The following is a 13,000-nucleotide window of genomic DNA, read 5'->3' as shown; positions in this document are numbered from 1 at the left end:
CAAATATGCTCTATTGGGTTGAGATCTGGTGACTGTGGGGGCCATTTTAGTACAGTGAACTCATTGTCATGTTCAAGAAACCAATTTGAAATGATTCGAGCTTTGTGACATGGTGCATTATCCTGCTGGAAGTAGCCATCAGAGGATGGGTACATGGTGGTCATGAAGGTATGGACATGGTCAGAAACAATGCTCAGGTAGCCCGTGGCATTTAAACGATGCCCAATTGGCACTAAGGGGCCTAAAGTGTGCCAAGAAAACATCCCCACACCATTACACCACCACCACCAGCCTGCACAGTGGTAACAAGGCATGATGGATCCATGTTCTCATTCTGTTTACGCCAAATTCTGACTCTACCATTTGAATGTCTCAACAGAAATCGAGACTCATCAGACCAGGCAACATTTTTCCAGTCTTCAACTGTCCAATTTTGGTGAGCTCGTGCAAATTGTAGCCTCTTTTTCCTATTTGTAGTGGAGATGAGTGGTACCCAGTGGGGTCTTCTGCTGTTGTAGCCCATCCGCCTCAAGGTTGTGTGCGTTGTGGCTTCACAAATGCTTTGCTGCATACCTCGGTTGTAACGAGTGGTTATTTCAGTCAAAGTTGCTCTTCTATCAGCTTGAATCAGTCGGCCCATTCTCCTCTCACCTCTAGCATCAACAAGGCATTTTCGTCCACAGGACTGCCGCATACTGGATGTTTTTCCCTTTTCACACCATTCTTTGTAAACCCTAGAAATGGTTGTGTGTGAAATTAAATCCCAGTAACTGAGCAGATTGTGAAATACTCAGACCGGCACCAACAACCATGCCACGCTCAAAATTGCTTAAATCACCTTTCTTTCCCATTCTGACATTCAGTTTGGAGTTCAGGAGATTGTCTTGACCAGGACCACACCCCTAAATGCATTGAAGCAACTGCCATGTGATTGGTTGATTAGATAATTGCATTAATGAGAAATTGAACAGGTGTTCCTAATAATCCTTTAGGTGAGTGTATATATATACAGTATATATATATATAAACAGTGTAAATTCAGCTGCAGTGTAAAGGTTGTCTTCTTTGGTTTCAGAAAAAAGATGTAAGGTTGTATGTGGTGATTTAACAAAGGCCCAGTTTCTACCAACAACATGGTGCCATTTATGAAAATAATAATTTAAAACAACAAGAATGACAATAATTATAACTTAATTATTTCATAACAATAGCAATTAGTAATTCAACAGATTAAATTGACCAAACTGGATCATTTTTTTTATTATATTTTTATTAATTTTATTACAATCCATACAAATCAATCAAGTTTTTACAAAAAGAAAAATTGAGTTAAGGACAAATCGATCCCCACCCCTGAGAGGGAGAGCAAGGCAAACGACGTGAAATTTAAGGTTTGTAAACATACCTAAATTAATAAATTCTCTGTGCTTTATGAGCTTATTTTAAAATATTACTGATTAGATTCTGACATGTTTTGAAAGAAGTCTGTACAGATCCTCTAACTGAGTATTTGATTTTTTCCAATTTCAAATAGTATAACATATCAGTTTCCCACTGACTTAAAAGAGGAGAGTTTCGGTTCTTCCAGTTTATCAGAATAAGTCTGCGTGCCAAAAGTGTAGTAAATGCAATCACAATTTGTTTGTCATTCTCCACTTTAAACTCATCTGGAAGAACCCCAAACACAGCTGTTAATGGGTTAGGAGGGATTATGAGACCAAGGCTGTCTGAAAGATTATGTTCTTAAGGAGGCTAGTGAGTACATATATAAACCCTTGACACATATTTTTAGGAAGTCACTGTGCACTGGAGAGATTCCAAAGGACTGGAAAATGGCAAATATCATCCCATTATATGAAAAGGGTGACAGGGCAGATCTAAGCAACTATAGGCCAGTAAGCTTAACATGTATCACAGAAAAATTAATGGAAGGAATTATTAAACATAAGATTGAGTAACACATGGCAAGGACAGGAGTTATTCTGAACGGTCAGCATGGGTTCAGAAGAGGGAGGTCATGTTTTACTAACATGTTGGAATTCTATGAGGTTGCAACAAAAGCATATGATCAAAGTGGAGCTTATGATATTATTTATCTAGACTTTCAGAAAGCATATGATAAGGTGCCACATGAGAGGTTGGGCATCAAGTTAAAAGAAGTGGGAGTTCAGGGTGATGTTTTTAGATGGGTGCAGAATTGGCTCAGACAGAGGAAGCAGAGGGTGATGGTGCGAGGAACCTCATCAGAACTGGCCGATGTTAAGAGTGGTGTTCCACAGGGGTCAGTGCTAGGGCCGCTGCTATTTTTAATATATATAAATGATTTAGATAGGAATATAAGTAACAAGCTGGTTAAGTTTGCAGATGATACCAAGATAGGTGGATTAGCAGATAATTTGGAATCCGTTATATCATTACAGAAGGACTTGGATAGCATACAGGCTTGGGCAGATTTGTGGCAGATGAAATTTAATGTCAGTAAATGTAAAGTATTACACATAGGAAGTAAAAATATTAGGTTTGAATACACAATGGGTGGTCGGAAAATAGAGAGTACACCTTATGAGAAGGATTTAGAAGTCATAGTGGACTCTAAGCTATCAACTTCCCAACAGTGTTCAGAAGCCATTAAGAAGGCTAACAGAATGTTAGGTTATATAGCACGATCTGTGGAGTACAAGTCCAAGGAGGTTATGCTCAACCTTTATAATGCACTGGTGAAGCCCCATCTTGAGTACTGTGTGCAGTTTGGGTCTCCAGGCTACAAAAAGGGCATAGCAGCACTAGAAAAGGTCCAGAGAAGAGCGACTAGGCTGATTCCAGGTCTACAGGGGTTGAATTATGAGGAAAGATTAAAAGAGCTGAGCCTTTACAGTTTAAGCAAAAGAAGATTAAGAGGTGACATGATTGAAGTGTTTAAAATTATGAAGGGAATAAGTACAGTGGATCGAGACTTGTATTTTAAAATGAGTTCATCAAGAACACGGGGACACAGTTGGAAAGTTGTTAAGGGTAAATTTCGCACAAGCATTAGGAAGTTTTTCTTTACACAAAGAGCGATAGACACTTGGAATAAGCTACCAAGTAGTGTGGTAGACAGTAAGACGTTAGGGACTTTCAAAACTCGACTTGATGTTTTCTTGGAGGAAACAAGTGGATAGGACTGGCGAGCTTTGCTGGGCTGAATGACCTGTTCTCGTCTAGATTGTTCTAATGTTCTAAAAATTTTGGTCCAGAATAATGTTAATTTGGTGCAGGCTCAGAACATGTGACCCAGTGAGGCTGGGACTTGGTTGCAGCGTTCGCAGGTTGGATCCTGCCCTGGAAACATTTTGGAGAGTTTTAGACGAGACAGATGTGCTCGATATATAATTTTGAGTTGTATAATTGTATGCTTTGCGCATATGGAGCTCGAGTGAATTCTCTGCATTGCTACTTTCCATTTCTTTTCTGATATATTAATTGAGAGATCTTTTTTCCCAGTGTCCTCTTGGATCTTTGAAAGGGAGGGATTGTAAGATGATTTTATATATTGTAGAAATGGTGTCTAAGTCCTTGAGATTGAGCAATATTTTTTCCAGCATGGATGAGGGTGCAAGATGAGGAAAATCGGGAAGGTTCTGTTTAACAAAGTTCCTGATTTGAAGATAGTGAAAGAAATGTGTAGCTGGAATGTTAAATTTGGAATGTAATTGTTCATAGGATGCAAAGACGTTGTCTATATAAAGATCTCTAAGCAAGTTAATTCCAAATTTTTTCCAGATATTAAAACTGCATATGTTTGTGAAGGCTGAAAGAGGTGGTTCTCTTGCAGAGGTGCCACAGATAGAAGCTTCTCCGTCTTAAAATGCTTTCTACATTGGTTCCAGATTCTAAGTGAGTGGAGCACAATTGGGTTATTAGTGTATTGCCGATAACGTGTGTTTATTGGAGCACAGAGCAGGGAATACAAAGAAATACTGCAGGATTTTACTTCTATTGCGGACCAAGCCTGTGTATGTTCTTCTATTTGTGTCCAGGTTCTTATCGCCTGTAAATTTGCTGCCCAGTAATAAAACTGGAAGTTAGGTAGAGCCATGCCGCCTTCTGCATTTTGTCTTTGTAGGGTCGCTCTTTGGATGCGTGGATGTTTTGAATTCCAAATAAATTAGGTTATTGTTGAATCTAATTGCTTAAAGAATGATTTATTAATGTATAGTGGAATGTTTTGAAATACAAAAAGGAGCTTAGGAAGAATATTCATCTTAACAGTGTTATTTCTTCCAGCTAGTGTGAGATGAAGACCAAACTGGATCATAACTAGTAATCTTAAAAATAACTGCAGTAAAAATATATCTAAAAAAAAAACTAAACCCAGTGTACTAATGGTATCCTAAGGAATCCATGACAATTTCCAGGATTTAACACTATTTTTCCCAGTGGTCTCTAGAAAAACACTACATGGGTGTTCCACTGTATGGGAAATTTGTCTGTCTTTTTGATGAAGCCAGAAACTATTCAAAAAACTTTTTTTTTCAGAGATTAAATTAAATTAAACCTGTGCTGTGCCTGTTTAGGTTGTTGTAATTCTGAGGAAAACTGCAGTCACAATTCTGACACATTTTGACACGCCAATGATATTAGGTACTTATTTCTATTCCAATACTAGATATCCTTATTTCTACTTGAATCTGGGGCTGTCAGGTTGCTTGGCACATCTTTGTAAATAAGCTCATGGTCATCTGTAATGGGAAGAGATGGGCAACGAGGACAAGGAGAAGAAATGTTTTCTATTACCTAACACAGAGTACAGTAATCTGCTCCGATGATGGCACTGGTAGGATTTCATCAACTCCCTTTTCCTTTGATGCTCTAAGCACAGCTGTTATCTTTGGTAGTTTGGCCATGGTTTGTGGTGCCAATTGCCATCTTTGAGCAGCATGTAAATATTTTTTTTTTATTATTATAATACTTCTTCATTGTCTAATAGCTAAATTATGCAGATTTCAAGTATTATTGCTCCCACTCAACTGTTGCCTGTAACATCATTTAAAGCGACAAACTAGTTTCTCACTGTTTTACTATATTTAGCCTAAAATGCACAAAATCTTTTTTTTTTCATCTTTTAAAAGTTAACTATATATTTTTGTGGCTGGCTTTCTGGGAGACTGGTGAGGGGGCCTTTTAGGTCTGGAGATCCCCTACTCTTTGGGGGCTATGGAGCGTCCGCTACACCAGTGGGTGACAGTTTTCTTTTACACTGTCTGGTACATTGTCTTTTTAGACATAACAATGTTTTATTCAAAATCCATAATTCAAAAAGAATATAGGGTCATATACTATACATGTGGGCTTAATAATTGGGCACACATTTTCATGAAGCACAACACAAAAGCCAGGTCAAAACGCAAAAATCAAAAGTGCTACATCTTTGAAACACATTAACTGTAGTGGGTTTAAAGCAGTGACTGAAGAAAAGTCGCAATATTAGAGTAACGGCATCATCCATTTAACTTTCTCTGGCTCTCAGAGCCCTACACCAGAAAAGACAGGGGAAGAAAGGGGAAAGAGGAATAGTTAGGGGTGGAAGAACATCCAAATCTTGACAGTTTACCTCAGAAACTACTCATTATATATGTTGCTGGTTAACTCTTATGCAGTATAACACATTATACGATGAGTGAGTAATTAAAAAGCAGTTACCACATCAGTCTTTGCTGAACCATGAGCCATTGTGCTATTTAGTCCTTACTAAAACCATCATGTCTTCTATAATTTAGTCGAGTTTAGTTAATTGTTGACTTGTGTTTTTCCATTTTGCATTTGCCTGTTCTGTGTTGAATACTTTTGTCCTGCCTTTGTTTAATGGAATTTACATTGTTTAATTTATTTTTCTGACATCAAACCTCTATCTCTCATCATAATTTTCATCATAGATATTTCTGCATAACAGCATGCATCTCCCACCAGCAGAAATTCTTCATGAACTGTCAATATATTATCCAATCTTGGTGCTGGCTTTGTGTTGTGCTTAACATTTGGCACTGATTAGCACAAATGCAAAATTGGAGAGGGAGCGATTGTAACCTTCTTCCACATCCAGAAGAATGTAGAGGCCAAAAGTATGTAAAAATTGTGTTTTACCATAATGCACACAAAAGAAAATGCAAAGTGCAAATAAACAGAAGAAAAATGTATGTCCATCCATCCATCCATCCATTTTCTAACCCGCTGAATCCGAATAGGGTCACGGGGGTCTGCTGGAGCCAAACCCAGCCAACACAGGGCACAAGGCAGGAACCAATCCTGGGCAGGGTGCCAACCCACCGCAGAAAAATGTATGTACAGTATGTATTCATTTTAAATTTTTATGTAGTTGCAATTTGGAATGGCTACATATTTATACGTTTATTTTATTTTTTATTGATCACAGTAGCAATTTATTTCTCCAGTGTGCTCTTCTACACTGTTCTGTACCGTTGCTTCATGTTGCTCCCCCTAGTAGACTAACATCAAATACTTATTTTTTTTACTGTAAGGCAGGAGAGGAAACACTGTTTATTTTGAGGCAATTTTGGAATGTAATCCAAGGCCATTTTATAAATAAATACAAGCAATTTTCAAAATACACAAAATAATTTTTGACCTGTCATAACAATGAAAGCGGCTCATTTAGCTTCATCAATTGCAGAGAAAATAACAAATTAAACAGGGCATAGAATCAATGTACTTTATTTTGTATTAAAAAAATGTCAAAGCATTGAGCAATATATTGATACAACCAAAAGACATCATGTTTTATGTAAGGCAGTCAAAGTAGATTGGATTGAGGAACCTTGGGTTAAAAGTATAGGCATAGCAGACCTTCTACTGCTATCAGTCACCCGTTAGTTTAATTCTACATTACGATTACCACTTTTATTTTACTTAATAGATTTTTGTGAAAGCACTAAAATTCAATCCGAGGTTGCTGGATTTAACTTTCAAAGCCCTGGATTTCAGCCAGTAATCCATAATAATAGTATAACCGTCAGCAGCCGAAGTGATGAACATCACCATCCACTGGAATAAAAGGATTACAATGACCAAAGAGAGCTCTCCAAGCTGACATCAATATGATTTCATATTGCATTGAGCGATTTTGGGTGAATAAAGGTGGAAAAGAGTTTGCAGGGGGTGATCACAAACAGGAGTGGAGGGGGAGGAACAACACTGAAGTAAAAGTTATTTCCACCTGCAAGAAACTCGGATGGTATGCTTCATGGTGGCAATTTTAGAATCCTTCCTCCCTGACCTAAGTTCATTTCATAGCGTGGATGTCAGGAAGCAGTCTGGCTATTATGAATAAATACCTAAGTAAGTATATAATGGACTGATGTATCTGGGCAATTTTAAAGTCACTTTGCTCTGACATGATTACAGTCACATTGAGGACCACAGGTGGTCTGCAAATTATATCCCCTCACATTATCTTAAATAACATTTCAGACTTTTCACGAATGCAAAACTCCAACTAATTTTTATTTTTACTTTTTAGAATAGGCATCTACATTTGTAAATATATTTTTCATTTTTTGCTGAGGACTGTCAGGTAGAACAGGTAAGTTATGCTTAAAATTCTCCCTTTTTGTTTGGCAGTCTAAATTAAGCTGTTTCTACATTTACTGTGTTTTATAGCTGACTCCCCGACACTTACGGCGGCAGAATGTTGTGTAACTTGTATTATCAGCCTACTCATATATGCATTTAATTTTTTACTTCTTTGATATTTGATTTATTATATCGTTAAGGTTTTGTGTTGCATTGAAATTCTTTTTTGTTTTACGTTGCAAAATGCCTTACTGATGGTGTGCTTCTTTAAATGTGCCACATAAAATGCAGAGTGATTGATTGATTTAAGGATTGATTAATACAGCAAAGATGCTGTTATATTTCATTCAAATGTTACTCAATTTGGGTATTCAACAATTTGAAAACTCAGTTATTTTTAAATAATATGACATCTACTGTATTACACCATAAAAATTAAAATTACAAGTTGTGTGCCACCAGAATACATTTTGATAAAATTTTAAAGAATGTTCTCAGCTAATTCTAAATTGTATCAATTTCTATATGTAACAGAAACTCCAACTGGGAATAAAATTAACAAAAATGCAAAATGGACAACCTTGGATGGAAAGCTTTGGTTGTAGTCCTTGTGCACAAAATTCCTGGAGCAGAAATAATATTTTTAAAGTCCAAAGTTAAAAATGGTTTATTTCCAAAATAATAATATGTATTTTGTTTGTGTATTCATTGCTCACATATGGATATATGCATTATGTGGATTTGAATGCATTAGGAGTCCCACAAGCCATTCTGTTTGTGTCTGTTTCACATTTGTTATTATTATTATTATTATTATTATTATTATTAGAAGTTCTTATGCACTCAGATAGAGGTCATTTATCTACTCAGGTGTATTAGCATAATTAGTAAAGAAAGGGTCAGCCTTGGGCGACTTGTATTCTGCTTTTCTGTGTAAAAAATGTTTGCAGAAACAGCTTGTTTGTTCAGCACCTATTGTTGACATATGGTTTTCTGTGCCACATCAAATTAGATTAGATGTGTTTTTTTGATAAACTTTGAAATCCATTACAGAGTTAACTGGCTAATACCATGAGATTATACTACAATTACATGGATAAATCTTGAAGCTGGACATTCTGGTATTTGGATTTAGCATATGCATAGTTTTAATGAGCTTTCCTGTAATAAAACCCTCAGATTGGATATAGTAGTCTGCAGACCTACAGCAGTTTGGCTGGCACTAACCATATTGCATGAAGAATACTAACTACTGAACATTTTCAGTTTGTCCCACTATTTGAAAGGGCATTAGCATTTGTGAAATTAACATATGTTACATATAGTTTTGTTTCTAGCTCAAAATGATAAAAAGAGATTCTGTCTGGACTAATATATTTATCGGATTTTCTGCAATTAATAGAATTCCACAGGATGAGTAAAATGTACCTAAAACCCAAATTAGTAAACATGCATTTTTTTTTCTTAACTCTATGATACCTGTGGCCTACAGGGGGCACATCAGCCACCCAACCCCGACACAGACAGACACGAGGACACAAGTTTCAGCACACCACACATTTATTTTGTGGGGAAGTGCTTCTCCATCTCTCCCCACAGTCGCACAGTACAAAGCATCAATTATAGCACAATACTTTGTCCTCTTCTTTCTCTCTCTCTCTCTATCTCTCTCGTTCCTCTTTGCCTCCACTCCTCCTCCAGCAAGTTTTGACTCTAACTCCCAGTGCAGTGGCAGCTGGCTTATTTTATAGAGTACCCGGTAGTGCTCCAGGTGGGTGTCCCGTGATCTCATTTTGGCAGCACTTCCGGGTGTGGTGGTATTCCTGCCATGAAGGGCTCTGCCATTTCCACAGCTCCCCCTGGCAGCATCCACTGAACTCAACAGGGCTGCAGTGATCTCCAACTCCCAGTGTACCCTCCGTGGAGCCACAGCAGGCCAGGGGACTGCCCTCTAGCATCCAGAGGGAGGTAATGCCCAGACCACGCTCTATCCCCCGGTCCTTCCACCATAAACGCATCCCAACCAGGCAAGGGTCCTGGCCATACATGACATACCACATTTCAGACTTTGCACAGCACTAGCATTAACTGCCGATGTCCTGAAAAATATAAGATTTGGAGGAGCTGCAAGAGTTTTGGGTACTTTTCAAATGTAATGGACTGCAGCTGCTACACAATTTATTGTAGAAAGATTTTTAACTTCAAGACATATAAACATATTATTAATTATTTGGAAAGGCTTTTTTTGAAATATATTCAAAAATAAGACTTTACATAAGTAATTCTAGTGGTTTATGTCAGATTAGTTCCAACATAATTTATGCAGAATTTTAATATATTTTTATATTTATTAGTGAGAGGTAATTTATCTAATACAGCAATCAGTATAATTTACATTTGTCTGGATAAGTTAATTTTGCATATTTTACATATTCTTTTTTAAATGTGAAAAAGAAAATAGATTTCAGAGGGGAAGAGAACACTTACCTTAGCATATTTATCTATACTGTAGGTGTATTAAAAAGTTACATTAAAATGTACCATCACATTCTTAAATACAATTAATCCCATACAACCATAGGAGGGCTGAGGTAAATGAGAGGAGGAACCAAGCCTGAAATTGGTAACAGTCCATCACAGTGTCACGTCACACACACATTCACATGGCCTTAGAACTGCCAGTTTACCTAATATTCATTTTTGGGATGCCAGAGGTAAATTGGCATACGCAGAGGAAAAAGAAGAACATCCCCTCATCTTGCACCCTCATCCACGCCGGAAAAAATATTGCTCAATCTCAAGGACTTAGACTCCATCTCTACAATATATAAAATCATTTTACAATCCCTTCCTTTCAAAGATCCAAGAGGACACTGGGAAAAAGATCTCTCAATTAATATATCAGAAAAGGAGTGGAAAGTAGCAATGCAGAGAATTCACTCGAGCTCCATATGCGCAAAGCATACAATTATACAACTCAAAATTATATATCAAGCACATCTGTCTCGACTAAAACTCTCCAAAATGTTTCCAGGGCATGATCCAACCTGCGAATGTTGCAACCAAGTCCCAGCCTCACTGGGTCACATGTTCTGGGCCTGCACCAAATTAACATTATTCTGGACAAAAATTTTTAATTACCTTTCAGACAGCCTTGGACTCACAATCCCTCCTAAACCATTAACAGCTGTGTTTGGGGTTCTTCCAGAGGGTCTTAAAGTGGAGAAGGACAAACAAATTGTGATTGCATTCACTACACTTTTGGCACGCAGACTCATTCTGATAAACTGGAAGAACCCAAACTCTCCTCTTTTAAGTCAGTGGGAAACCGATGTGTTATATTATTTAAAATTGGAAAAAATCAAATACTCAGTTAGAGGATCCGTACAGACTTTTTTCAAAACATGGCAGGATCTAATCAGTAATATTTTAAAATAAGTTTATAAAGCACAGAGAATTTATTAATTTAGGTATGTTTACAAGCCTTAAATTTTACGCCGTTTGGCTTGCTCTCTCTCTCAGGGGTGGAGATCGATCTGTTCTTAACATAATTCTTTTTTTTTTGTAAAAACTTGATTGCTATGTACGGTGGCCGAGAAGGGCAAAACAAATTTACATTTCACGAAACAAATTTATAACCATTAAGACAAATTTACAAAGGAAATTCAAATTAACATTTCAGAAAACAATTTTACAATACTGAGAACAATTTACAACTCCCGAGACAAATTTACAAGCGGTAAAACAAATTAACAGATCAGAAAATAACTTTACAAGTGGCCCGAAACAAATTTACAAGCGGCAAATCAAACGGAAAGGGTAGGTACAATACACAGGAAGTGCTTGTTGCTGACCTTGTGTGTCATTCAAACTGTTTTGCGAGGGAAAAATGAATAGAGTTTGTAGCGATTAAGCACTGCCAGGCGACGATGTTTTGTCCATTTTGTGGTAACCATTTTAGCCAGCTGGCTCGCTTTTGTTATTCTTGTGGGAAATGTTTAGACTTTCTAAAGAGGCTCTCCAGATGGAAGATGTGAAACGTTGTTGTATAGGCTATGCCAATGAAGGCCACTCCTACAATGTAATCGTTGACATGATGTCCTTTTTACATGGTGTTAACATTAGCTTGCGGTGTCTTAAAACTAAATTTAGAGAAGCCGGGCTATATCGTAGAAAGGAGTATTCCTCCACAAACGCTGCCAGGAATGCCATCAGGTTGGAGCTTCGTGGACCTGGACAACTTTTTGGCTACCGAACGATGTGGCAAGTACTTAGGCAAAAGTACAATTTGCGAGTAAAGAGAGATGATGTTATGGTTTTACTCCGGGAGCTAAATCCTCGAGGATGCGAGAGGAGAGCATAGAAGGTTTATAAGAAGAACCTACCACTCAATGGGGCGAATTATATGTGGCATGCTGATGGTTACGACAAACTAAAGCCATTCGGATTTGCTATTCCGGATGCATTGATGGATTTTCACGTAAAGTATTGTGGCTTGTAAGTGGACCAACAAATAACAATCCATCAGTGATCGCTCACAATTTCCTAACTTGTGTGCGACGCCTTGGTGTTGTGCCCATGAGACTGAGGACCGATTGCGGCACGGAGAATGGCATTATGGCTGCAATTCAATGTACCCTACGTCACCAGCACGCCGACTACTACTCGGGAATGTCTAGCCACATGTATGGCTCATCCACAAACAATCAACGCATTGAGTCGTGGTGGTCCATATTCAGAAAGGGAAGGTACGTGACCTAAATGAAGTATCGCTCTTCATCATTACTGTTAGCCTACACATTTTACAACTGTGATGCATGTTAAGGAAAAACAAAATATTAAGTTACGTTAAGGCTGCTGATTAATCACCATAAGCGTGTTAAAAATGTATGGGATTAACTTTTTAAACGTATCTCCTAAATGCGTTATTTAGGATCCCTGGCCACTTACTGTCTTCTGTAGTGTTGGGGCAACGGTAAAGGTTACGTTACATTAGGGGTGCCCAAGACGTCGATCGCGATCGACCGGTAGATCGCAAAGGTAGTGCAGGTAGAAAGCGTTGCATTCAAAAAAAAAATTTTGTAAGCGTTAGTCTATCGTATATCCTCCCTATGGCATTTGCCACTTGATTGACATACAGGGCGGCCAGTATCTGTTAGTTTCTTCTAACACACTGGTCATCCTGTACTCGCCATCAAGCGCGAGCTACTGCAAAACTCCGGCTGTGATCTAGTTCTTAGATCTTCCAATTTATATCGACTAAAGAAGGGATTTAAAAAAATGTTTGGGGAGGTGCGGGCTTTATGTGGAATTGGAAGAGGATTTTTTTTTCTCACAATGTCCCAATCGAAGTGCGTTTGTCTGATCTGTCAATCTATCATTGCTATTCCAAAGAAGGAAAATGTGGAAAGGCTCTTCGAACTGTTCATAA

Source organism: Polypterus senegalus, chromosome 1 (genome assembly GCF_016835505.1).
Source record: "Polypterus senegalus isolate Bchr_013 chromosome 1, ASM1683550v1, whole genome shotgun sequence".
Lineage (NCBI taxonomy): Eukaryota > Metazoa > Chordata > Cladistia > Polypteriformes > Polypteridae > Polypterus > Polypterus senegalus.
Note: the sequence above shows the minus strand (reverse complement) of the source record.